The 24,142-nt window shown below is 42.0% G+C and overlaps 1 pseudogene; it reads right to left on the bottom strand.

Annotated features, from left to right (window-relative positions):
- The window catches only part of LOC112447001 (uncharacterized), a 32,729-nt pseudogene extending 22,293 nt beyond the window's left edge, over window positions 1–10,436 (bottom strand).
- Window positions 10,437–24,142: the final 13,706 nt, after the last annotated feature.

The raw sequence follows: 24,142 nt of genomic DNA, 5'->3' as shown, positions 1-24,142 counted from the left end.
GCTGGGGCTACTCTTCATTGCTATGCATGGGTTTCTCATTGTGGTGGCTTCTCCTGTAATGGAGCGTAGGCTCTAGGCATGCAGGCTTCAGTAGCTGCAGCACATCAGCTCAGTAGTTATGGCTCGAGGGCTCCAGAGTTTGGACTCTGTAGTTGTGGCTCATACATGGGCTTAGTTGCTCTGTGGCATGTGGAATATTCCTGGACCAAGGATTGAACCCATGTTCAATTGGCAAGTGAATTCTTATCCGCTGTACCACCAGGGACATTTGAGCCAACGAGTGTCTGAGGCTGGTCCAAGGGTTGAAGCAGAACAGGGGATCTGGGTGGAACTGGGTTAGGGTACGGATCTTCAGATTTGTTCAGATGTTCCAAAGATGCTCTAAGAGACAAGCTTTGTCTTCCAGAGTACAAAAGGGGAAAAGCATGGGCACAGAGTAGGAGAAGCCTCTTTTAAGTCCCAGCTTGGCCATACACTGGCTGAGGGAGTCTAAGCAACTCCATCTGTAGATCTTCTTCATTTGAGTCTGTTTCTCCATCTGGAAAGAGGTATTAATAGTTTAATGCTTCCCTCCCAGGTTCCAGTGAGAAGTTTCTGACACAGAACTGGCTCTTTCTGTGCTGTATTAAGGGTGGTCTTCAGGGAGGACTTCCCTAGTGGCTCAGATGGTAAAGCATCAGTCTACAATGTGGGAGACCTGGGTTCAATCCCTGAGTCAGGGAAGATCCCCTGTAGAATGAAATGGCAACGCACTCCAGTACTATTGCCTGGAAAATCCCATAGACAGAGGAGCCTGGTAGGCTACAGTCCATGGGGTCGCAAAGAGTGGGATACGACTGAGTGACTTCACTTTCCTTTTTTTTTTTCAGGGAGCACTAATAATGTGCTGTTGACTTTGCTGTGGAATTTCCATGTATGGAAGCACTTATCCTCCCCTTTATCTTTGAAGATGCTAATTCATAATTTATAGACTCTGAATAGAAGCAAGAAACTTTGCTTGTCAATAAAGTCCTCATGAAAATAAAGCAAAGAAGGACACAGAGGAATTTGTTGGCTTTAAGAGAGCTGGGAAAATGAATATAGCTAATTACGTGCCATGAAGACACTTTTTTCTTATCCCTTCTTAAGAAGAATGCAGACATCTTCAGGATGATGCCCCTTGTTCAGGAAGCTGATTAGGCTGTACAGGTAAAGAAATCTTGAAGAAAAAACAAAAGGGGGAAGCATTTTACCCTCAGGCTCCATCACCCCCATTCCTGGTGTGTTATGGATTCAGCAATGTCTCTGGGTCTCCATCTCTTCGCTTATGACCCTTAAAGAGCACACACCTCAGGACTGATGTGAAATTTGATGGGTTCAGTTTTCCAGTGCTTTATGTGGATGCAAAGATTTCAATGAAAAAATTTATCTGTGTACTATGTAGTTTGAGGTTAAGTGTGCCATCCAGTAAAACATTACAAATTATGAGAAAATTTGATATATTATATCTTAACAGTAGGATACATTAAATTATGGTCATAGCAAAAATTGGGAGGTGTCTTAGAAAAACCTAAGGTTGGATGATTAGCTTGGTGAGTAAGAGCATCTGAGGAAATTTCAGACAGTTCATGACATTGAAAAGTGAAAGTGTTAGTCACTCAGTCATGTTTGACTCTGCGACCCCATGGACTGTAGCCTGACAGGTTCCTCTGTCCATAGAATTCTTAATACTGGAGTGGGTTGCCATTTTCTTCTCCAGGGGATCTTTCTGACCCAGGGACCAAACCCAGGTCTCCTGCATCGTAGGGCAATGCTTTATTATCATGACATTACTGAAATGTTTTCAAGCAGGACTGTAAAAAGCTGATCTCAAGTGATCCAATGAGGACCTGCGGCTCTGAAGAGCAGCCTTGCTTCCTGGTGCTTACCTTTACACTTTCCCTCTGTATTCCTAAGGCCATGCTTCTAAAGGAAACCAGTCCTAATAGTCTGGGAATCAAAGCAAAGTGTTTCTGCAGGAAACTGAATGATAGGCTTCATTTATGGTTTTCCATAATTGGCATTTAAACACAGTGGTTCTGCTCGCTCAGCTTTATAATGTAACAGATCCCCTGTGTGTAGGAGGGAGAAAGAATGAATATGCCTCTAAAAGTTGGGTGCCTTTTTCATGAAGAATACTTGAGAGGAAAGAGATGACCATCAGACAAAGATGAAAAAAGGGAGCATAGGACAGAGAAAAAAGACATCCCATGCAGTGTATGGTTATATGACAATTGTTTGGTTTGGGCATTTTGTTGGAGAACATTTTCTTTCAGAATTTACATCATTTTTTGTGTTGCTTTTCAAGTATATTGCATAATTTCCTATTTATTTATATATTTATCTCCCTTCCAGGCATAAAGGAAAAGACACTTTGAGTTTCAGGTGATGAGAGGCATGCAATTTCAACCACTTATTTAAGAGGTGACATATATTTAGTGCTTTTTTTAATGTGCCAGGTACTGACATAATCACTTGTGTTTTTATTGCTTTATTATTTTCTCATAACAGTCACATTAGAAAAGTATAATTATTATTTTTATTACTATCACCTTATGTGTGCATATGCACTCAGTTGTGTCTGACTCTTTGTGACCCCATGGATTGTAGACCACCAGGCTCCTCTGTCCATGGAATTGTCCAAGTAAGAATACTGGAGTGGATTGCTACTTCCTTCTCCAGGGGATCTTCCCAACCCAGGGATCAAACTCGTGTCTCTTGTCTCTCCTTCATTGACAGGCATTCTTTACCAAGTGAGCCACTGGGGGAAGCCCATTATCACCTTAGAGATGAGGAAACCAAAGGCAAGAAGTTGCCAAGTTTAGGCAACTATCAAAGCCAGGCACATGTTAAAGCCACATGTCAAAGTTTAGGTACATGTCAAAGCCAGGGCATTTAGCTACATTTTTATTCTGTATCGAACTTCTTGATGGTGGACGTTCTATCTCATCCCTCTTGGTATCTTCAGCTCTCAGCTCAGTGTCTATAATATAATGTCTGTTGAATGATTTATAGAACCCAAACATCTTTAAAAGGACATCTACAAAACTACAGATAATCTCTTTTCCCAACATGAACATAAAGAGGTGCAATTATTAAGGGAAAATTTGGGATCCCATTTGGAAATGTTAGCTTTGAAATGCCAATTAGACACCCAAATGTGAATGTTGGTTAAATAATAGTATTTATGGCCCAGAGCTTAGTTAGAGAAGTCAGGGCTGAAAATGAAAATATGATTGTCTTCAGTGAATAGATATCATCTAAAATCATGGGCCTTGATGACATCTATGGTGGGGTAGAGTGGGGTGGAAGATAAAAGAACTGAAGACTTAGTCCTCAGTTCAGTTCAGTCGCTCAGTTGTGTCCGACTCTTTGTAACCCCATGAATTGCAGCACGCCAGGCCTCCCTGTCCATCACCATCTCCTGAAGTTCACTCAACCTCACGTCCACTGAGTCAGTGATGCCATCCAGCAATCTCATCCTCTGTCATCCCCTTTTCCTCCTGTCCCCAATCCCTCCCAGCATCAGAATCTTTTCCAATGAGTCAACTCTGCATGAGGTGGCCAAAGTACTGGAGTTTCAGCTTTAGCATCATTCCTTCCAAAGAACACCCAGGGCTGATCTCCTTTAGAATGGACTGGTTGGATTACCTTGCAGTCCAAGGGACTTGCAAGAGTCTTCACCAACACCACAGTTCAAAAGCATCAGTTTTTCAGCACTCAGCTTTCTTCACAGTCCAACTCTCACATCCATACATGACCACTGGAAAAACCATAGCCTTGACTAGGCGGACCTTTGTTGGCAAAGTAATGTCTCTGCTTTTGAATATGCTATCTAGGTAGGTCATAACTTTCCTTCCAAGGAGTAAGCATCTTTTAATTTCATGGCTGCAGTCACCATCTGCAGTGATTTTGGAGCCCCCCAAAATAAAGTCTGCCACTGTTTCCACTGTTTCCCCATCTATTTTTCATGAAGTGATGGGACCAGATGCCATGATCTTCATTTTCTGAATGTTGAGCCTTAAGCCAACTTTTTCACTCTCACTTTCATCAAGAGGCTTTTTAGTTCCTCTTCACTTTCTGCCATAAGGGTGGTGTCATCTGCATATCTGAGGTTATTGATATTTCTCCTGGCAATCTTGATTCCTGGGCTTCTATAATTAGCAGCTGGGCACAGAAGTAAAAGTTGGAACTGGAGAACTTGGAGTGAGGGACCATGGATGCTAAGAGAAGAAAGTGATTTGTGAAGATGAGTGTGGAAGGCTGTGTCAAAATGCAGTTGGATGAGGACAAAGAACTGACCGCTATGTTTGCTGAAGGTCTTTGATAAGAGTTGTTTCATGGGCACAGGGGGAAAGAAAGATGGTTAGAGTGGTTGGAGAGAGAATGGAAAGGGAGGATTTGTCCATCTTTTAAGGCGCTGCTGTAAAGAGCTGAGGGATGGGGCGAAAGCTGAATGGGGACAAAAGGTCAAGGGAGAGATTTTTTTTCTTAAATAGGTGACTATTAAGGCATATTTTATGCTCAAGGCAATGACCTAGTAGTGAAGGAAAAACTGAAGGTGCAGGAGAGAGAGGGGAGTGATTAGGATGCAAAGAGGTGAGGGAAACAAAGCAAACAGAGCTCCAATGGAGCGTCTCCCATATTCCAGGAGGGATAGTGGTGTATGTGGTGCTGATGGTAGCATTCCTCCTTTACTCCTTTCTTTCACATTATTAAACTCACAAGAGCTGATGGATTTCAAAAATCCTGACACAAGGATATGCTTACAGATAAATACACACACAGAAACTATTTCGCCAGAAGCTGGTGTGAGAATCAGGTAAAATTTAATAACCTAAGACTATTTTATTATCGGACCTACATTTAATATTGAACTTTAAATTGCTTGCTGTTTTCTAGGGATGTTATCTCAGATTAAAGGAAGAAATTTACATTAAAAGCAAACCCAAGAAAATTGCTAATTAAATGGTAAAATGTGAAAGTTTCCAAATCAAGAATGATGTCTTCTGTTTTTGCTTGAAAAATTTACATCTTTGCAAAAATGATGGGAATACTGGTGTCTCTGATCAATTGTTGTAACTTCGGTGTACTGAGAACCTATCCTATTCCTGGCACTTTTCAAACATTCTTGCAGACTTTTACAACAAAGCAAACAGAGTGGTTTTATTATGGTTTGACAAGTGAGAAAATTGTCAGTGTGGTTCTGCAAGGTTTAATGATTTGCTCAAGGTCACCCAGCTGGTAAGGTGAGATTGAAAGCTCATTCTGGATTCAGAATTGCTTTCCCTTATACACTGTCTTCGGAGAAGGCAATGGCACCCCACTCCAGTACTCTTGCCTGGAAAATCCTATGGATGGAGGAGCCTGGTAGGCTGCCGTCCATGGGGTCTCAAAGAGTCGGACACGACTGAGCGACTTCACTTTCACTTTTCACTTTCACGCATTGGAGAAGGAAATGGCAACCCACTCCAGTGTTCTTGCCTGGAGAATCCCAGGGACGGGGGAGCCTGGTGGGCTGCCATCTCTGGGGTTGCACAGAGTCGGACACGACTGAAGTGACTTAGCAGCAGCAGCAGCATACACTGTCTTGATATAGTAAATGTTTTGGTATAAATAATGTCCCCATTTAACATGGAAAAACATTTGGTCCAAAATACTTCTATTCTTCTTCCAGTCTAGTGTATAGATATGCTTAAAAGGAAGGAAGGGAGAAAGGCAGGCAGGCTGGGAGGAGAAAAAACTATGAAAACTAGGAAGAATATTCTCATGAACCCTCATATGCTGTTCTGGCTTCAACAGGGGTCAACTCCTGGCCAGACTTGTTTCTTCTCTATCTAATCATGTTTTCTTTCCCCTGACAATAGATAATCTTGAAGCAAATCCCAGCTATCACATCACATCATTCATTAGTATTTCATTGTATATTTCTAAAATATGAAAGACTGTTTTTAAAATGTGACTTCAAGACCATTGTTGTTGTTCAGTCGCAGTCACTAAGTCATATCTGACTCTTTTTGATCCTGTGGACTGCAGCACTCCAGGCTTCCCTGTCCTTCACTATCTCCTTGAGTTTGCTCAAACTCATGTCCATTGAGTCAGTGATGCCATCTAACCATCTCATCCTCTGTCAGCCTCTTTTCCTCCTGCCTTCAATCTTTCTCAGCATCAGGGGCTTTTCCAATGAGTTGGCTCTTTGCATCAGATGGCCAAAGTATTGGAGCTTCAACACCATTACCACATGTTAAAAAATTAGCAATAACTTCTTAGATTAGCCAAATATCCAGTAGGTATTTAAATCACTCCAACTGTCTCATGAATGATGTTACAGTCAGCTTACTCCATCCCAGCAAGTGTCCATTTAGCAGTGTCGCTGCCTGAGTGGTTTCAGAAGTCTTTGTTTCTCCAGCCTCTGCTTTCCTCTTCCTTGCAATCTGTTTATTTGTCCTGTAGAGTGGTCACATTCTGGCTTTTGCTGATCCCATCACTGGTCTTTGGTTTAATATGTTTCCCTGATAATATTTCTTGGAAATTGATTACTGATGCTTGATAAAATTCAGCAGGTTGAAAGCAGCCATATACTATATACTATATAGCTAAATATTTATAGTTATCAATATTAAAGTTTTCAACTAAAGTCAGCTAGTCATTCCTACCCACAGTTCCTCTCCTCCTGGAGCTGAAGGAGCCTCCTGTTCCTGGGGACCTGCTTGCCCTGTAAGCCCCTGAGTGGCTGTCAGATGTGCTGGGGCAGGGCGGGATGGAGTCAGGCTCTGGGACTGTGGCTCCTGGCTGCAGCTGGATCCACGTGCACCTGAGTGGGGACTAGGCAAGTTAAATTCCCCAGAGAGCCAAGGGGGCAGTTCACCTTTTCCCACACCTTGCTTCTCCAGGAAGTGTAAAACGTCCCAAAATTGTGCCTCCAAATAGAGGGGTGGGAGGTAGCACTGTTGTCTGGGGGGAAACCAGTCTGCTGAGCCCCCTACTTCCATCAGTGCTTTGCTGTTTCTGTTCAGTGAGAGCACTGTTGACTGTTGCCATCTTCCCTCTCTCCTCCAGTTATCACAGGGCTGCCCATACCCTGTGAACACTTCTGCATGGGGATGCAGGCCTGCTTTGCTCTGGACCTCATTAAGAGTCTTTCTAAGCTGTGAGATTCTATAGCTTTGCCTGTGGAAGTCACCCTGCTGTTACACCCAAGCTCAGTCAGCTGCAAAAGGGCCCAGAAATCAGACACAAGAATTGCTAAACTCTGGGAAAAATCCTATGCCCACTTTACTTAAATGCCACAGAGGACAGATTTCAATAATTTTGTGTTTAATAGTTTGAATCCATCATCTCTAGCATCAAAAATCATACAGTTTGAACCAGATTGTCTCATTTCAGTTGAAGAGAAACAAAATCACTCTCCCATCTAGATTCATCCATGGTTACTATGGAGATGACTTCCTTTGTGTCAAGATTTACACAGACATTTTAGAGGGGCAGAGAATTTGGGCTATTAAATTTTTTAAAGACCTTGAGAGGTGGGGTGAAACCAAAAGCAGACAATATATACAAACCTTGAATTTGAGCTGCTGACATTTTAGTTAGGACACATCACTTGTTCATGGATGGTGAGGGGGGTGGCCTGTGATATGCAGATAATGGTATCCATCTTCACAAGTATTTACCTCATATATAACACTGTTGGGGCTTCCCAGGTGGGAGTAGTGGTAAAGAACCCGCCTGCCAATGCAGGAGATGTAAAAGATGTGAGTTTGATCCCTGAGTTGGGAAGATGCTCTGGAGAAGGGAATGGAAACCCGTTCCAGTATGCTTGCCTGGAGGATCCCATGGACAGAGGAGCCTGGCGAGCTATAGTCCGTGGGGTCGCAAAGAGTGGGGCACGACTGAAACAACTTAGCACGCATGCATACTGCTGTCAGCTCTAATGCAGTCATTCTGTTCATAGCTTGCTCTTTGATTTCATGGAATTGTCAAGTCCATGACTGTGTGGATCACAACAAACTGGAAAATTCTTCAAGAGATGGGCATACCAGACCACCTTACCTGCTCCTGAGAAATCTATATGCAGGTCAAGAAGCAACAGTCAGAACCGGACATGAAACAATGGACTTGTTCCAAATTGGGAAAGGAGTACGTCAAGGCTGTATATTGTCACTGTGCTTATTTAACTTATATGCAGAGTACATCATGTGAAATGCCAGGCTGGATGAAGCATAAGCTAGAATCAAGATTGCCAGGAGAGATTTCAATAATCTTAGCTACGCAGATGACATCACCCTTATGGCAGAAAGTGAAGAGGAACTAAAGAGCCTCTTGATGAAAGTGAAAGAGGAGAGTGAAAAAGTTGGCTTAAAGCTCAACAGTCAGAAAATGAAGATCATGGCATCTGGTCCCATCACTTCATGGCAAATAAATGGGAGAAACAATGGAAGCAGTGACAGACTTTATTTTCTTGGGCTCCAAAATCACTGCAGATGGTGATTGCAGCCATGAAATTAAAAGACACTTGCTCCTTGGAAGAAAAGCTATGACCAATCAAGACAGCATATTAAAAAGCAGAGACATTACTTTGTCATCAAAAGTCCATCTACTCAAGGCTATGGTTTTTCCAGTAGTCATGTATGGATGTGAGAGTTGGACTCTGAAGAAAGCTGAGTGCTGAAGAACTGATGCTTTTGAACTGTGGTGTTGGAGAAGACTCTTGAGAGTCCCTTGGACTGCAAGGAGATCCAACCAGTTCCATCCTAAAGGAAATCAGTCCTGAATATTCATTGGAAGGACTGATGCTGAAGCTGAAACTCTAATACTTTGGCCACCTGATGAGAAGTGACTCATTTGAAAAGACACTGATGTTGGGAAAGATTGAAGGCGGGAGGATAAGGGGACGACAGAGAACGAGATGTTGGATGGCATAACTGACGTGATGGACATGAATTTGAGTAAGCTCCGGGAGTTGGTGATGGACAGGGAAGCCTGGTGTGCTGCCGTCCATGGGTCGCAAAGAGTTGGACATGACTGAGAGACTGAACTGAACTGAAAATAGGTAGCCAGTAGGATCAGAATTATAAAGCACATATGAGCTCTACTGAAAGTAAAAATAGAGGAAAAGGAAAGGAATTTTAAAAACATACTGATACCCAGTGTGTCTGTTTTGGGTCTCACTGAGTGGTCCGGGATTGTTTTTCATCCTAAAGCATACGAGCCATTGGGCTGTGCTGGACATGTCCATCAGTGTTCCAAAATGTTTCCCTGGAGAGCATTAAGAGCCAGTATATTTACTTTACTCTCTCTGCTCCCTCAATCCTTTCACATGCTCCCAAACAGGCCAGCACTAAATTATTTTTAATCTTTGATTAAAATGAAAATTTTATGCAAGATTTATGTTCTACTGCATAATGTTTTGGTGTAAGTGTTTTAATATAAACTATTTCAAATCAATAAATTACCCCAGATATTCAAATAAAATAAATGCTCCAGAATCATATGTCCTTTGGCTCTGAGGACAGTGTAGCGTACGGCCCATCCTCCTAGTGGTGCACAGAATTCCATCTGACAAATCATGGGCAAGGATACTTTTTGCTAAAAGCTGAGTAGATCCATTGCCTCTGGTTCTCTGTGGTGTTTGATATTCCATTTAAAATGATGATTTTTTTCAGCTGTGTGTTCTCTTTGACAATGCAGCTAGAAAGAGGAGCATAATCAATAATTCACATATTATTATTCACTAGCAGTGGCTAGTGATACCTCAAGGAGAACATGCATTCAAACAATGAAAAAGTGAAAAGTGAAGTCGCTCAGTCATGTCCGACTTTTAGTGACTCCATGGACTACAGCCCACCAGGGCCTCCGTCCATGGGATTTTCCAGGCAAGAGTACTGGACTGGGGTGCCATTGCCTTCTCCGTTAACAGCGGCTAGGCATATTATATGTACTTGGAGCTGGTATACTTAGTTACAGCCTTAGTGCCCTCGGACATGGCGTGCTTGGTCAGCTCCCCAGGTAGCAGCAAGTGTACGGCGGTCTGGATCTCCCTGGATGTGATAGTCGAGTGCTTGTTGTAGTGCGCCAGGCGCGATGCCTCCCCAGCGATGCGCTCGAAAATGTCGTTGACGAAGGAGTTCATGATTCCCATGGCCTTGGATGAGATGCTGGTGTCCGGATGGACTTGCTACACGGAGTAGCTCTCCTTGCGGCTGTGCTTGCGCTTCTTGCCGTCCTTCTTCTGGGCCTTGGTCACAGCTTTTTTAGAGCCCTTTTTAGGGGCAGGAGCAGACTTAGCTGGTTCAGGCATGTCTATAATGACAACACCCAACAACACAGATAGTTGCATAATAATTGGTTATGGGGGAAATCATGAATGAAAATTGAGTGGCTGTTCAATTAATATGTTTTAGGGATGAGAAAACCAAAATAATTACCTGTAAGGCATGGAACTGGGTGATGAACACCTAGGGAGTCTGGAGCTTATTTCGTTATTTTTGGTTTCTTAAAGCCTAGCTCCTGTGTGTGTGTGTGCACACACGCACACGTGTGCTTAGCCGCCCAGTTGTGTCTGACACTTTGCTACTGCATAGACTGTAACCCACCAGGTTCCTCTGTCCATGGGATTCTCTGGGCAAGAACACTGGAATGGGTTGCCATTTTCTTCTCCAGGGCATCTTCCCAGCTCAGGGATCAAACCTGCAGCTCCTGCTTCTCTTGCATTGACAGGTGAATTCTTTACCACTGAGTTACCTGGGAAGCCCAGTGCCTAGCACATAGGAAGTACTAAATAAATTCTAGTTAAATGAACAACTGGGGAAAGTAGGATTCACTTCTAAGGCCACCGTGATTTCCATTTGGGGAACCACAGGTTCTTGGTGCCATAGGGACAGATTTACATTAACTCAAAGAGGATTTCTGGTTGTTGTATCACTCAATTCTCTCTCTGGAACTCGTGGTTGAAATTTGACTTACACTGCATTTATCCATTCTGTGTCCTATCCTGCGGCTTCTTCCTTTGCAAAGCCTTCCTATTTCTTAATTTTTCTTTCTCTGGCTCAGACTCTGGTGCTTTCCCTGATAGAGAATTACACTAGCCTTCCAGTTGGCCTTTCTGCTTTCAGACACTTCCCCCTGCAAATATCCTGGCAGGCTGTCTATAGGGTAGTATTACCAATTCACATATCATTTATACTACCTCTTACCTAAAAACCTTTATCAATAATCCAGCAAGTCCAGCTGAATTTCTTTCCTTGGTATTGAAAATCTTCCCACTCTCACCTAACCTCCTTTTGGGGCTTATCTACAAGGCCTAAAACCTACATCACAAAAGACATAAAACCTATCTACATCCTTGACAATCTAGTTGTTTTATAACACTTCCTCATGCCTGAGGATGTGGTATGAGAACATTTTGTTAACTTGAGAGATTACCTTTGACACTTGATGGTTATCAGCTTAAAGGTGTGGGATGTGTCTTGTGTATCTTTGAATTTATTCTCCAACACAGCAAATACCACGGTGGAGATGCCCACCAAAGATGCTAACTCTAGCTTCTCCATGGGTCCCCTGGCATGAATCAGGAGGTGGGACTCAGATGTGGAGGGCTGTCCCTGATGCTGAGGTGTAGGGTTAGGGCCATGAAAAAGGGAGCAACAGACTCAGAGTGATGGTCAAGATTGGGAGGGATGATGCTGATGGCATGTTTCATGTTTCAAGTTCCTACAAGTGTTGAATCCCTTTGGGCAATCCTGGTGTTCTCTGTTCTCAGGCTTGCAGAATGGCAGATGATGAAACACACTCAGAAATGTTCCAAATAATGTCATGGAGGGGAATCAGCTGGGTGAAAATCCCAGTGTAAGCTAGCACAGAGGTCCCCAGGTTGACAGCTTGAAGACATGAACCAGGGATAATAACCAGCTTTCCCATACAGGGGACCAGGATGCCTTACAGGGGCATGACTGGCTCAGCAGGTATTGCAGGGTCAAAAACCTCATTTAAATACAAAAACCAGTCCTAAAATGTCAGTGTGCATTAAGATACCCCAGTGTTTGGAGAAATCTGGCTATCGTTTTAACATATGTATGTTTGTGTGTGTGTGTGTGTGTGTGTAGCCTAAGTGAAGAAGGCTGTAGATGGTGCTAAGACTTTCTGAAGCCACACACCACAGAGACTAGCAAAAGAATTTGTTAACTCCAAAGACAAAACATGGGTCTAGGACAACTCTGATTTCAAATATTCTCTGAACTCTTCCCCAAATAGCACTCATATGTATTATACCCTGTGCCTTTATATCTCCTGCCCAAAGGGTAGCTCTTTTCAATCACAACACCATAGTCACAGGATTTTCTTTGAATACAAATAGAACATTTTCCCTTTGCTGTATCCTACTTTCCTTTTTCTGCTTTGCCTTCTCTCACTGCTCCTCGAGAACTTTCTTTTGCACCTTGCCGGAGGGTCAGCACTCAGAATCAAAACTAAAGTGAAGCTTTATGGAGGAGGGTGGGACCTAGAGGCGCAAAATTCTTTTGTTTTTTCCATGTTTTTTTTTTTTTTTTTTTTAAGCACAATAGTAAGAACCCTTAAAGTTGTAAGAATTAAAATTTCTCTTGAGAAATGTTTACTTATGGTAGAACAAAAGTTAGGAGATGGCAAAGTTGTCACCAGGAATAGAACATTTTCCAGCTCCAAAAATTCTTTTCAAAGCAAATATGTACATTTGATACCTGCAAGTTTTGAATGTGCAAATAATGACTCAGTAGATGGATGAACACATGCTCTGGTTTTTTTTTTTTTTTTTCCCTCAAGGGTTGGGCCTATTATAACTCTGACTAAAGGTTATATATTTTTTTCTTCCTTATGCATGCTTGTGTGCAAGCTAAGTTGCTTCAGTTGTGTCCAACTCTTTGCAACCCTATGAACTGTAGCCCACCAGGCTCCTTTGTTCATGGGGATTCTCCAGGCAAGAATACTGGAGTGGGTTACCATTCCCTCCTCCGGGGGATCTTCCCAACCCAGTGGTGGAACCCATATCTCTTATGTTTCCTGCATTGGCAGGCAGATTCTTTACCATTAGAGCCATCTGGGAAGCCCTTTTTCTTCACCAACTGATGAATTTTCTGGAATGAGATGTTTTCCATCCCTGTCTCTAAAATATATAACATCTGTGGAAAATGCTAAACAGATTTTTATCTCCCAGGGACCCCCTCTGAAAATTCATATTATGATTTAGGCTGAATAACCTAGTCTCACCCTATCAATTCTTCAGGGACCCTGACTGATGACTTACATCTGGTTACCAAGGGATTTGGTGGGAATCTCCAAGATGTTGGACTCATTTGATTTTTAGTACTCTCATTTTGAGATGGGTGAAAGAAACTGCCCTCACATATGCAAGGCACCTTGGAATTTCAAAATGCTTTCAGAATTAGTTCTAGAGATAAACACGTACATAAAATCCTAAACTGTAAAGCAAGATTCCCTGATGGCTCAGATGGTAAAGACTCTGCCTGCAGTGCAGGAGACCTGGGTTCAACCCCTGGGTCAGGAAGATCCCCTGGAAAGGGAATGGCTACCCACTCCAATATTCTTGCCTAGAGAATTCCATGGACACAGGAGCCTGGCGGGCTACAGTCCATGGGGTCACAAAGAGTCGGATACGACTGAGTGACTGACACTTTCACTTTCAAAGCAATATGTTTACATAAAATCACAAACAGTAAGGCAGTATTCAAAGTTAGTTTTCTTAAATATGATGTGCAAAGCAAGGTATTCATGGTTGAATCATTAGCATCAGTCGGTATTGCCCTGGCCTTCAACACCTAAAGTTTCTACCTTCAACGTGAAAAGCAGGCGAGTAAATCAAGTCAACCTACTTGGCACATCATTTCATGAAAGTCTGTAAACTTATCTTCAAAAATGTTAATCAAGGGCCATTTTTATTTTTTGTTTAAAATTTTTTTTAATTGATGTACTGTTGATTTACAATGTTGTATTAGTTTCTGTTTTACAGCTAAGTGATTCAGTTTTACATATATTGATATACACATTTTTAATATTCTTTTCCATATGGCTTATCACAGGATATTAAATACAGTTCTCTATGCTACACAGTAGGACCTTGTTGTTTTTTCATTCTATATGTACGAGTTTTGTCTCAAAAGAAAGAAAGTGACATTGGAGTTGCTCAGTCGTGTCTGACTCTGTGACCCCACAGACTGTAGCCTGCCAGGCTCCTCTGTCCATGGGATTTTCCAGGCAAGAATACTGGAGTGGGTTGCCATGTCCTTCTCCAAACTCCCAATCGATCCTTCCCCCACTCAGCAACCCATGTTGCCCCACCCTCCCCCTGGACACCTCATGTCCATTCTCTATATCTTTGAGTCTGCTTCTTTCTGTTTTGTAGATAATAAGTTCATTTGTGTTGTATTTTAGATTCCACATATAAGTGATGTAATGTATTTGTCTTTCTATTTCTGATTTCATTTAGTATGATAATCTCAAGAGCAGTTTTAAATGCATAAATTTAATCTGTGACAGGTCTACAATCTACAGTTACTGGCTACTTGTTACTTGTGGCCCAGTGGAAAACCCCCAAGCCCTGATGGAGCTCGTTCACTTAGGTGCCACTGGTTCTGAGCCATGTTTCCAGGTGGCCCCTAATCCCTGTCGGGGGCAAATTGGATTTGAGGAAGGACCTTGGTTTCCTTTATATCAAGAAATTGTAGGAGGTTATCTCCTGCTTTCGGAGAAGGCAATGGCACCCCACTCCAGTACTCTTGCCTGGAAAATCCCACGGACGGGGGAGCCTGGTGGGCTGCTGTCTAAGGGGTCGCACAGAGTCGGACACGACTGAAGTGACTTAGCATAGCATAGCATCTCCTGCTTTATGCTTCTGGGTTTAGGTCATCTTGAGAATCTTGGAAGCAAGCAGGTGATGCTACCATCTACTTGAATTAACCTGCTGCTGCTAAGTCACTTCAGTCGTGTCTGACTCTGTGTGACCCCATAGACGGCAGCCCACCAGGCTCCCCCGTCCCTGGTATTCTCCAGGCAAGAACACTGGAGTGGGTTGCCATTTCCTTCTCCAATGCATGAAAGTGAAAAGTGAAAGTGAAGTTGCTCAGTCCTGTCCGACTCTTTGCAACCCCATGGACTGCAGCCTACCAGGCTCCTCCATCCATGGGATTTTCCAGGCAAGATTTTTAATCAAATCTTACATGGCAACAGAGTGTTACATTGGGAATTTCTTCCAGCCCTCCCTAGTAAGCTATCAGTGGCTTCCCTGATAGCTCAGCAGTAAAGAATCTGCCTGCAATGCAGGAGACCTGGGTTTGATCCCTGAGTTGGGAAGATCCCCTGGAGAAGGGGAAGGCTACCCACTCCAGTATTCTGGCCTGGAGAATTTCATGAACTGCATAGTCCATGGGGTCACAAAGAGTTGGACATGACTGAATGACTTTCACTCACTTTACTCTCTAGTAAGCAGGTGGGATTAGCCCCATTTTATAAATAAGAACATGTAGACCCAAAGAGGTATAACTTGCCCAAGGTATAACTTCAGTTCTTAATATTCTTTTATTCTTCTGATACATAGCTCTGATTGCCATTGGGAAGGTTTCATAGAACTTGGAATTCCTGGCAGTAATTCTTAAAATCAATTCTTAGCATATTATTTTTGGAGTAAGCTGTGGTTGTGGTTCTGGAAATTTTTGCAGTTAAAGAGGGTTTTTTTAAAAAATGTAAAATAGTTTTTTTTTCTTTTTAATGTGAAATATGTGATGGCACCATGTTGCCCCCTTATGGAATTTTTGATATATGCAAAGTTCTTTACTGAATTAGTCTTTTATTGAACCGAGGTACATAAAACACAATTTACAAGCAATAGCTTTTCTTAGGGTAACATGTTATCTTAAAGTTTTCATCTTTCCAATGTACTATTGCTGAAATTTTGCCAAATTTAAGAAACATGTGATTATGGGTAAACTGACATAAATCTTTGTGAAAACTTGTAACTATATGTCATGGTCTCTATCACCCACATCCACAGGCCTAATAATTTTGTACATATTTTTAAAATGTATCTGACAAAATGGGGTGGTAGTATTAATATTTTACTAAACTTGGGGCATAAGATGGCTTAAGTTTCATATTTGTGAAATGTTTGGAAATTTGGTTAAGTTTTTTTAAAAAAGTGAGTTTAAGTTCCAGCTCTGCCTCTTGTTGGTTGCATAGCCTCAGGTAAGACTCTTAATTTCTTTGAGCCTCAGCATTTTCCTTTGTAAAATGGGGAGAATGGTGCCATTTGTGACTCATTTGAAACAATTCCTGGTGCAGAGTATGTATGCAAGAGTAAAAGTTGTGGTGGTAGTTGTAGTAGCTGTAAGCCTTGGGACTTCATCTCCTCAATTATTATGTGGGGAGGTTGTACTGAAGGAGGTCCAGGTCCTCTTGGGTTCTTTATCTCTGATCTTAGGGGTGCAGGATAGATGGGGAAGGAGGAGGCACCAAGGTCAGTGTTTTCATCTCTGAACTGAGAAGTTGTTCCCTCTCCACCAAACCTGGGAGGAGCAGAAATTTCAGTTAATTTGCTAGTAGGGGCTCGTGGTGTGGGCCACTGTTTTTGAGCACTGAAGGGAGTGAGATACAGTGGGGTGACTTCAGATACGAGCTCCCTCCAGGCGTGTGCAACCACATGCCCCCAGGACCACACTCCTCAGATGAGACACTGATGGAGAAACAATCATCAGGTACAGGGGAGCTGGTGGTAGGGAGTGACTGGGTTGCAGAGAACTTGGAATGCCAGGCACTAACAACATCTAGAAATGGAGTGTAGAAGGCTCATCAAAGGAACCCATGACAGGGAAATTCTATTGTCCCAATCACCTTCATCCTGTCAAGGGTAAACAAAGCTGGACAGGAGTTAAAGCTGTGAAAACGGATCTGATTCTGTAGCTACTGACAGTAGGGGAAAGAGCTGAGTTCCTTTCTGACTTGTGTAGAGGTGACCAGGCACTTAACAGAGCAAAGTAGGGAGGAGAGAGGGCGGGGGATCCAATGCAACCTTGGAAATGTGCCTAGACAGCTCTGGGCACTGGCTGGCAATGATGGCATTAGGGTTCCGCCTCCCGCCTGTGGAGACTGGGAGACTGGGGCCCCATCCTTGGATGTGTACACTTCAAAGGAATGGCTCCCAGGTCCTCTAGGAAGACATTCCTGGGTTGTAGGAGAAGCAGTACATCTCCCAGGAACAGAGGAAGGATTAGCAGTTGTGAGCCCTTTTTAAGGAAATGCTCTAAGAAAGGGAGGTCAAGGCCCATCCTCAGGGGTTGGCAGGGAAGCAGTATATTTGCTGGCAGCATTGTACTTTCTCAGGCAGGCATTTTAATGGGGCAGGGGAGGAGGTGTTGGGGTCATTCCAGGGACACAGTCTTGTGTGCTGGAAACTAGGCTCTGCTGAGACAAAGCAGAGGTTTCAGTGCAGGGCTCACCAGGAAGCCTTCTTTGACGAGTATCACCCTGGTGGGCCTCCATCTGTCAGCCTTTGTGGCATTTGGAAACCAGAACACTCATGGTTGGTCCACTCACACAAGGATTAGTTGGGAGCCTTTTACACGAGGGACAGTGCTCAAGAGTCAGGAGTTTTAGAACTGTCTACTTAAAAAAAAATACCCACAGCCTAAAAGTTGAAAGTTATGATTTATTTGGTGGGAATTTTTAGGACTCCAGGGCTTCCCTGGTGGCTCATCTTGTAAAGAATCTGCTGCAATGTGGGAGACCTGGGTTTGATTCCTGAGTTGGGAAGATTCCCTGCAGAAGGGAATGGCTACCCACTCCAGTATTCTGGCCTGGAGAATTCCATGGACTACACAGTCTATTGGGTTGCAAAGAGTCGGACATGACTGAGTGACTTTCACTTCACTTTTAGGACTCCAAGCCTGGGAGAGGGCATCTCAAGTAACCCTAAGAGAACTGCTCCAAGGAGATGGGGGAGAGGGGAGGTGCTTCTCTATATATGGGAAAATGCAAGAGTCTAGGCTTTCTTAAATTATTCCTTTGATATGCACCTCAGCTACCTGGGGCCAGTATCCTGTTTTCAGATCCTGAGCTTCCTTTCCTCAGGGCTCACCATAGGGAGTGGCTACAGTCTGATGGCCGCTAGATGTCAGGTATTCTTTCCTTTCTGAGTTCCTCAGGACTCACTAGCTCACCATCCATGGTAGCTGCAATGGCTGGTGCAGTTTGCTGACTGATAAAGCAGGAAATATCCCATTTCTCAGAACTGTTTGCATTTTTCTCTGGTTGTTTTGTTTGTGTTAGTTTTACCTTAACTAAATAGATAATGTCTTTGAGGTTAGAGACCCTATCTTATTTATCTATCTTCCATTCAGTTTGTAATTCAGTAGTTTAGTTCAGTCGCTCAGTCCTGTCCGACTCTTTGCGACCCCATGAATCCAGCACACCAGGCCTCCCTGTCCATCACCAACTCCCAGAGTTCACTGAGACTCACGTCCATCGAGTCAGTGATGCCATCCAGCCATCTCATCCTCTGTCGTCCCCTTCTCCTACTGCCCCCAATCCCTCCCAGCATCAGAGTCTTTTCCAATGAGCCAACTCTTCACATGAGGTGGCCAAAGTACTGGAGTTTCAGCTTTAGCATCATTCCTTCTAAAGAAATCCCAGGGCTAATCTCCTTCAGAATGGACTGGTTGGATCTCCTTGCAGTCCAAGGGACTCTCAAGAGTCTTCTCCAACACCACAGTTCAAAAGCATCAATTCTTCGGTGCTCAGCCTTCTTCACAGTCCAACTCTCACATCCATACATGACCACTGGAAAAACCATAGCCTTGACTAGACGGACCTTTGTTGGCAAAGTAATGTCTCTGCTTTTTAATATACTATCTAGGTTGGTCATAACTTTTCTTTCAAAGAGTAAGCGTCTTTTAATTTCATGGCTGCAGTCACCATCTGCAGTGATTTTGGAGCCCCCCAAAATAAAGTCTGACACTGTTTCCACTGTTTCCCCATCTATTTCCCATAAAGTGATGGGACCAGATGCCATGATCTTTGTTTTCTGAATGTTGAGCCTTAAGCCAACTTTTTCACTCTCCAATTTCACCTTTATCCAGAGGCTTTTTAGTTCCTCTTCACTTTCTGCCATAAGGGTGGTGTCATCTGCATATCTGAGGTTATTGATATTTCTCCAAGCAATCTTGATTCCAGCTTGTGCTTCTTCCAGCCCAGAATTTCTCATGATGTACTCTGCATATAAGTTGAATAAGCAGGGTGACAATATACAGCCTTGACGTACTCCTTTTCCTATTTGGAACCAGTCTGTTGTTCCATGTCCAGTTCTAACTGTTGCTTCCTGACCTGCATATAGGTTTCTCAAGAGGCAGGTCATGTGGTCTGGTATTTGCATCTCCTTCAGAATTTCCCACAGTTTATTGTGATCCACACAGTCAAAGGCTTTGGCATAGTCAGTAAAGCAGAAATAGATGTTTTTCTGGAACTCTCTTGCTTTTTCAATGATCCAGCAGATGTTGGCAATTTGATCTCTGGTTCCTCTGCCTTTTCTAAAACCAGCTTGAACATCTGAAAGTTCATGGTTCATGTATTGCTGAAGCCTGGCTTGGAGAATTTTGAGCATTACTTTACTAATGTGTGAGATGAGTGCAATTGTGTGGTAGTTTGAACATTCTTTGGCATTGCCTTTCTTTGGGATTGGAATGAAAACTGACCTTTTCCAGTCCTGTGGCCACTGCTGAGTTTTCCAAATTTGCTGGCATATTGAGTGCAGCACTTTCACAGCGTCATCTTTCAGGATTTGAAATAGCTCAACTGGAATTCCATCACCTCTGCTAGCTTTGTTCATAGTGATGCTTCCTAAGGCCCACTTGACTTCACATTCCAGGATGTTTGGCTCTAGGTCAGTGATCACACCATTGTGATTATCTGGGTCATGAAGATCTTTTTTGTACAGTTCTTCTGTGTATTCTTAATATCTTCTGCTTCTGTTAAGTCCATACCATTTCTGTCTTTTATAGAGCCCAAGAAATATTCAATTGAATTTATTCAATATAATTGAATCACAGAATAAATGAAGAAGGTAAAGGAAAACAAAATTTGACTAATTTGGTTGTCAATGGAGAAGAAAAAGAAAACGACAATATCAAAATGATTTAAAAAGATTATTTTACTACCCTTTTTGACATGAAGAAGAAACTCAAATTCAGCCTAAAGGCCACTCTAACTTCTCTTATTTTTCTGAAATATTGTAAAAAATGTTTGCTATTTGCTTCCCTAGTTATAATGAATCTCTGAGATAACACTGTATAGGTGATATATTTAATATTACTGAAAATAGTAAAAATTTCTACTAGTTTAACATTTATCTAAACCCTAAGAAAAGGTGCAAATAATTTTATTCCTCCTAGATGTTAAGAATATTCTCAAATCTTTCCAGCTCTGCAGCAAACAGAGTGGGTAACCCTCCGATGGCAGGTTTCCCTGGAGGGAAGCCAGGCTGCAGTTGCCTGAGTTGTAATATTTTCATCTGAGGTGTTGGCGTAAAGGCTCCCACAACTGCTTCTAAAGGCAGTCCAAGGTTGCATAAGGGTTAGGGCTGGAACAGAACTGGAAGACATAGGGCTGCTTTTATAAAGAAACATGCATTTTATCTAGCAGCCTTTCTCCATTATAGCCCCACATGTCTTAATATATTTCAGTGGTCTCAGTTAGAGTGGTTCTGCCTCTCAGGGGACATTTAGCAGTGTCTGAAGATATTTTTGATAGTCACAGTGGGGGAATTTACTGCTGGCATCTAGTAGGTAGAGAACAAGGATGCTGCTAAATACCCTACAGTGCATAGAACATCTCCACGCAACAAAGAATCATTCAGCCTAAAATGTCAAGATTGCCAACATGGAGAAACCCGTTCATTCTAAACTGTGTCAGCTAACACCTTAGTACTCAGAATGTGGTCCCCAGAGGATATCAGCATCACTTGGAAGTTTGTGAGAAGTGCAGATTCTCAGGATCCACTACAGACTCACTGGATTAGGATCTGCACTTTCATAAGATCCTATCCTCAGGTGGTTCATAGGCACACTCAGTTTTGAGAAGTACGACCAACACGCTCTGAGAACTACAGCCGGCAAGACGGTGATAAGTGTCTCAGAGTAACCAAATTAAGAAGAGGCAGAATCCCAGCTCTGTCTGTAAATCCTCAGAAACTCACTTCTCCAGCTATTTTTGTTTTTCATTTTCATTTAAGTATCTTTCACTTCTTTAATCCCTTTCCTTCCTTCCTTCCTCTCTAGTTACTCTGCTTCATCAAAGCTATATTCTTTTGTCTTTATCCCACGTGTGTGCATTGCTTTTTCTAGGTCTTTAATTTTGAGCCACTCTTGATGCCAAAAAAAAAAAAAAAAAAGAAAAAAGGCAGACACTTATCTCTTTAATTAAAGAAAATTATCCTAGAGGGAAAAGTGGGTAGAATCTGGAAGGACAGCCGTACTTTCTGAAACGTGATATAACACAATTAAATTCAACCTTCCTGCACTGAGCCTTCAGTGGCAAGATATTAAAAAGGAAAGCAATAAAGCTTATCCAGTTCTAATTTAATGAGAAGCCAGTGCAATTGCTTTCTTTGATATACCTTTTGTCAACGCAGCTTCAGGTTTTGCATAGACAATCTAAAACCCTGGAAATTTGCCATACTGACTTACCAGCAAAATTTCTGCTGAACCAAAGCATAATAATAGGACTGATGAAAAAAATAAAATTTAGCCTGCATACCATGTCAGTGTACCATAAAATTATGGAAATTTTTTTAGCTATTTAGGAATTCTCTCTTTTTAAGTGTTTGCTTATGTCAAGTTTACCATGTATTAGCTCTATAGAAAATATGAGCTAAAGTTTTAAACCACTGAAGCAAACTTCAGTTAAACTTGATGCACATTTTTTAAGCATCTACTGCTTACAAGAACCGGAATAAGAATTATGGGATATTAAAAGAGATTAAGATACTATCCCTGCCCTAGCTGGTAATCTGGTGTGTATGTGTGTCCATGCTTGTGTGTTGGAATGAATGTGAAGTGAGAGTCATTCAGTCATGTCCGACTCTTTGAGACCCCATGGACTATATAGTCCTGGGAAATTCTCTAGGCCAGAATATTGGAGTGGGTAGCCTTTCCATTCTCCAAGAGATCTTCCCAACCCAGGGATCGAACCCAGGTCTCCCACATTGCAGGAAGATTCTTTACCAGCTGAGCCACAAGGGAATCCTGAGAATACTGAAGTGGATAGCCTATCCCTTCTCTAGGGGATCTTCCTGACCCAGGAGTTAAACCGGGGTCTCCTGAATTGAAGATGGATTCTTTAAGTGAATAAGCATATGCAGAAATTTGTTCATGGTGTATTAATACAGGAATCAACCAAGAGTTGTAGAAGTTTATAATGAAATATGCATGCCTACTGTCTCTTTGTTCCAGAAAAGTGGATTTTGAAATTAAAAAAAATGAAAAATAGGACTGAAGAAGCTCTAGTCCCTAAAATACTGTTTTTTCTCAATGACATTTTACATCCTGGTTAACAGTTTCAGGAAAGCTTAAGGAGCATAAGCAAACCTATCACTCCTATTTATGCTTGTTTTCCCCAGAATTTCTTCATAGCTTTATTTTTCAAAACATCTCATCATAGCTGCATAACTCTTTTCCCTCCCTTTTAAAACTCTGGAGATACCAAAGCAGAAACTTACTCTTTTTGACTGTGAATCTAAGCCATCCATGCAAGACAGTGACACTGTTTTGTAAATACTGAAGAGAATCTACTAAAAGTAATAAGAAGCAGATATTTAAATAAGTTTAATTGAATAAAATTTATTTTGCTTAGAAATGACTTGTAGAAATAGTACCTGTAACAGTCACTATGCAAATTTTTTTCACCTGGCATCTGTTTGAGGTTTTAATAAGGAGGCTCTAGAAGTGATCTCCAACTTTTCTCTGAGTCCTAATTAATATTCGAAAGAACATATGCTATCTAGAAATGACAAGTAATGAGAAAGCTAGTATTTTTGCTTATAGCCTATGACCTTGCAAATGACTCTTTGTGCCAAAAATTGCATCAATATTTGGACTGAATTCCTAAAGTAAATCAAAGGACCTTGAGTCATACTAAAGCTTCATTCAGTTAAGCATTAGAAGATTAATTTTTAAAAGAAGCTAGAAAAACTGGTCTTACATGATAAGTTTCATAGGGCAGTGCTCACCTTTTGAAACTGGGAGGTGTGTGCTCACTGTGTGATATTGAAGATTATTAAAGTAAGAGTGTATGTTCACCATCATATAAAGCTAATCTACTTCATTAATAATGCTGGCCTTGAATTTTTCAAAAATACTTGTATTTGCCTCAAATTCCATGAATCATGTTCTCTATGAATCAAACCCTGTGTTTCATTTCTCACATGTGGCTCTTCTGCTGCCTCCATTCTAACACTGCTGGCTGCTTTTGATGTGATGTCAAATCTTGGAGTTAGGTGGGTTTGTTTTGTTTTTCAAATAAGATAATGAAAAGTTCTGTTTGGAATAAAGATATGCTGGCACATTAGGAAGCAAAAAGCTAGTGAAGGAACTTTTGAAAGGAATTCAGAAACCTTGCTTCTGAGGAAATAGATATAAAGAAATCATATTTTATATAATATTGAACAGATGTACTTCTGTTTTGTCTTATAATCATTTTTTCTCTTTTAGTCTTTCACCTTCAAGCCTGAACCATGACATCAAAAGCTTCAGAGAAGTGGAGTATGGGCTCCATCTGGTCACCCTTTGAACCGAGTGCATCATGAGGATTCTGTAGGTACGTCCTGGTTAGACCCCATCCTTGTGGGAGGAAGGAGGTATCAGAGGCAGAGGGAACACATGGTGACAAAGTGTCTGGGGGACTTTTCTAGACTACAGTGCTGAACGTGGAGACATTCAGGTGGAGGGAGAGAAGAGGTGAAAGAAGGGTGGCTTTTGCGCCGTTTCTTATTGAGAGAAGCAATCTCACAAGGTGATTCTTCTCATGACCGTGTGAGCAACTGCAGAGTCAAGTAGACGGAGTGAGAGCCTGATTCCCCTGAATATCCCTTTCT

This window comes from Bos taurus, chromosome 1 (assembly GCF_002263795.3).
Source record: "Bos taurus isolate L1 Dominette 01449 registration number 42190680 breed Hereford chromosome 1, ARS-UCD2.0, whole genome shotgun sequence".
Taxonomy (NCBI): Eukaryota; Metazoa; Chordata; class Mammalia; order Artiodactyla; family Bovidae; genus Bos; species Bos taurus.
Note: the sequence above shows the minus strand (reverse complement) of the source record. Positions and strands in the feature narration are given on the sequence as shown.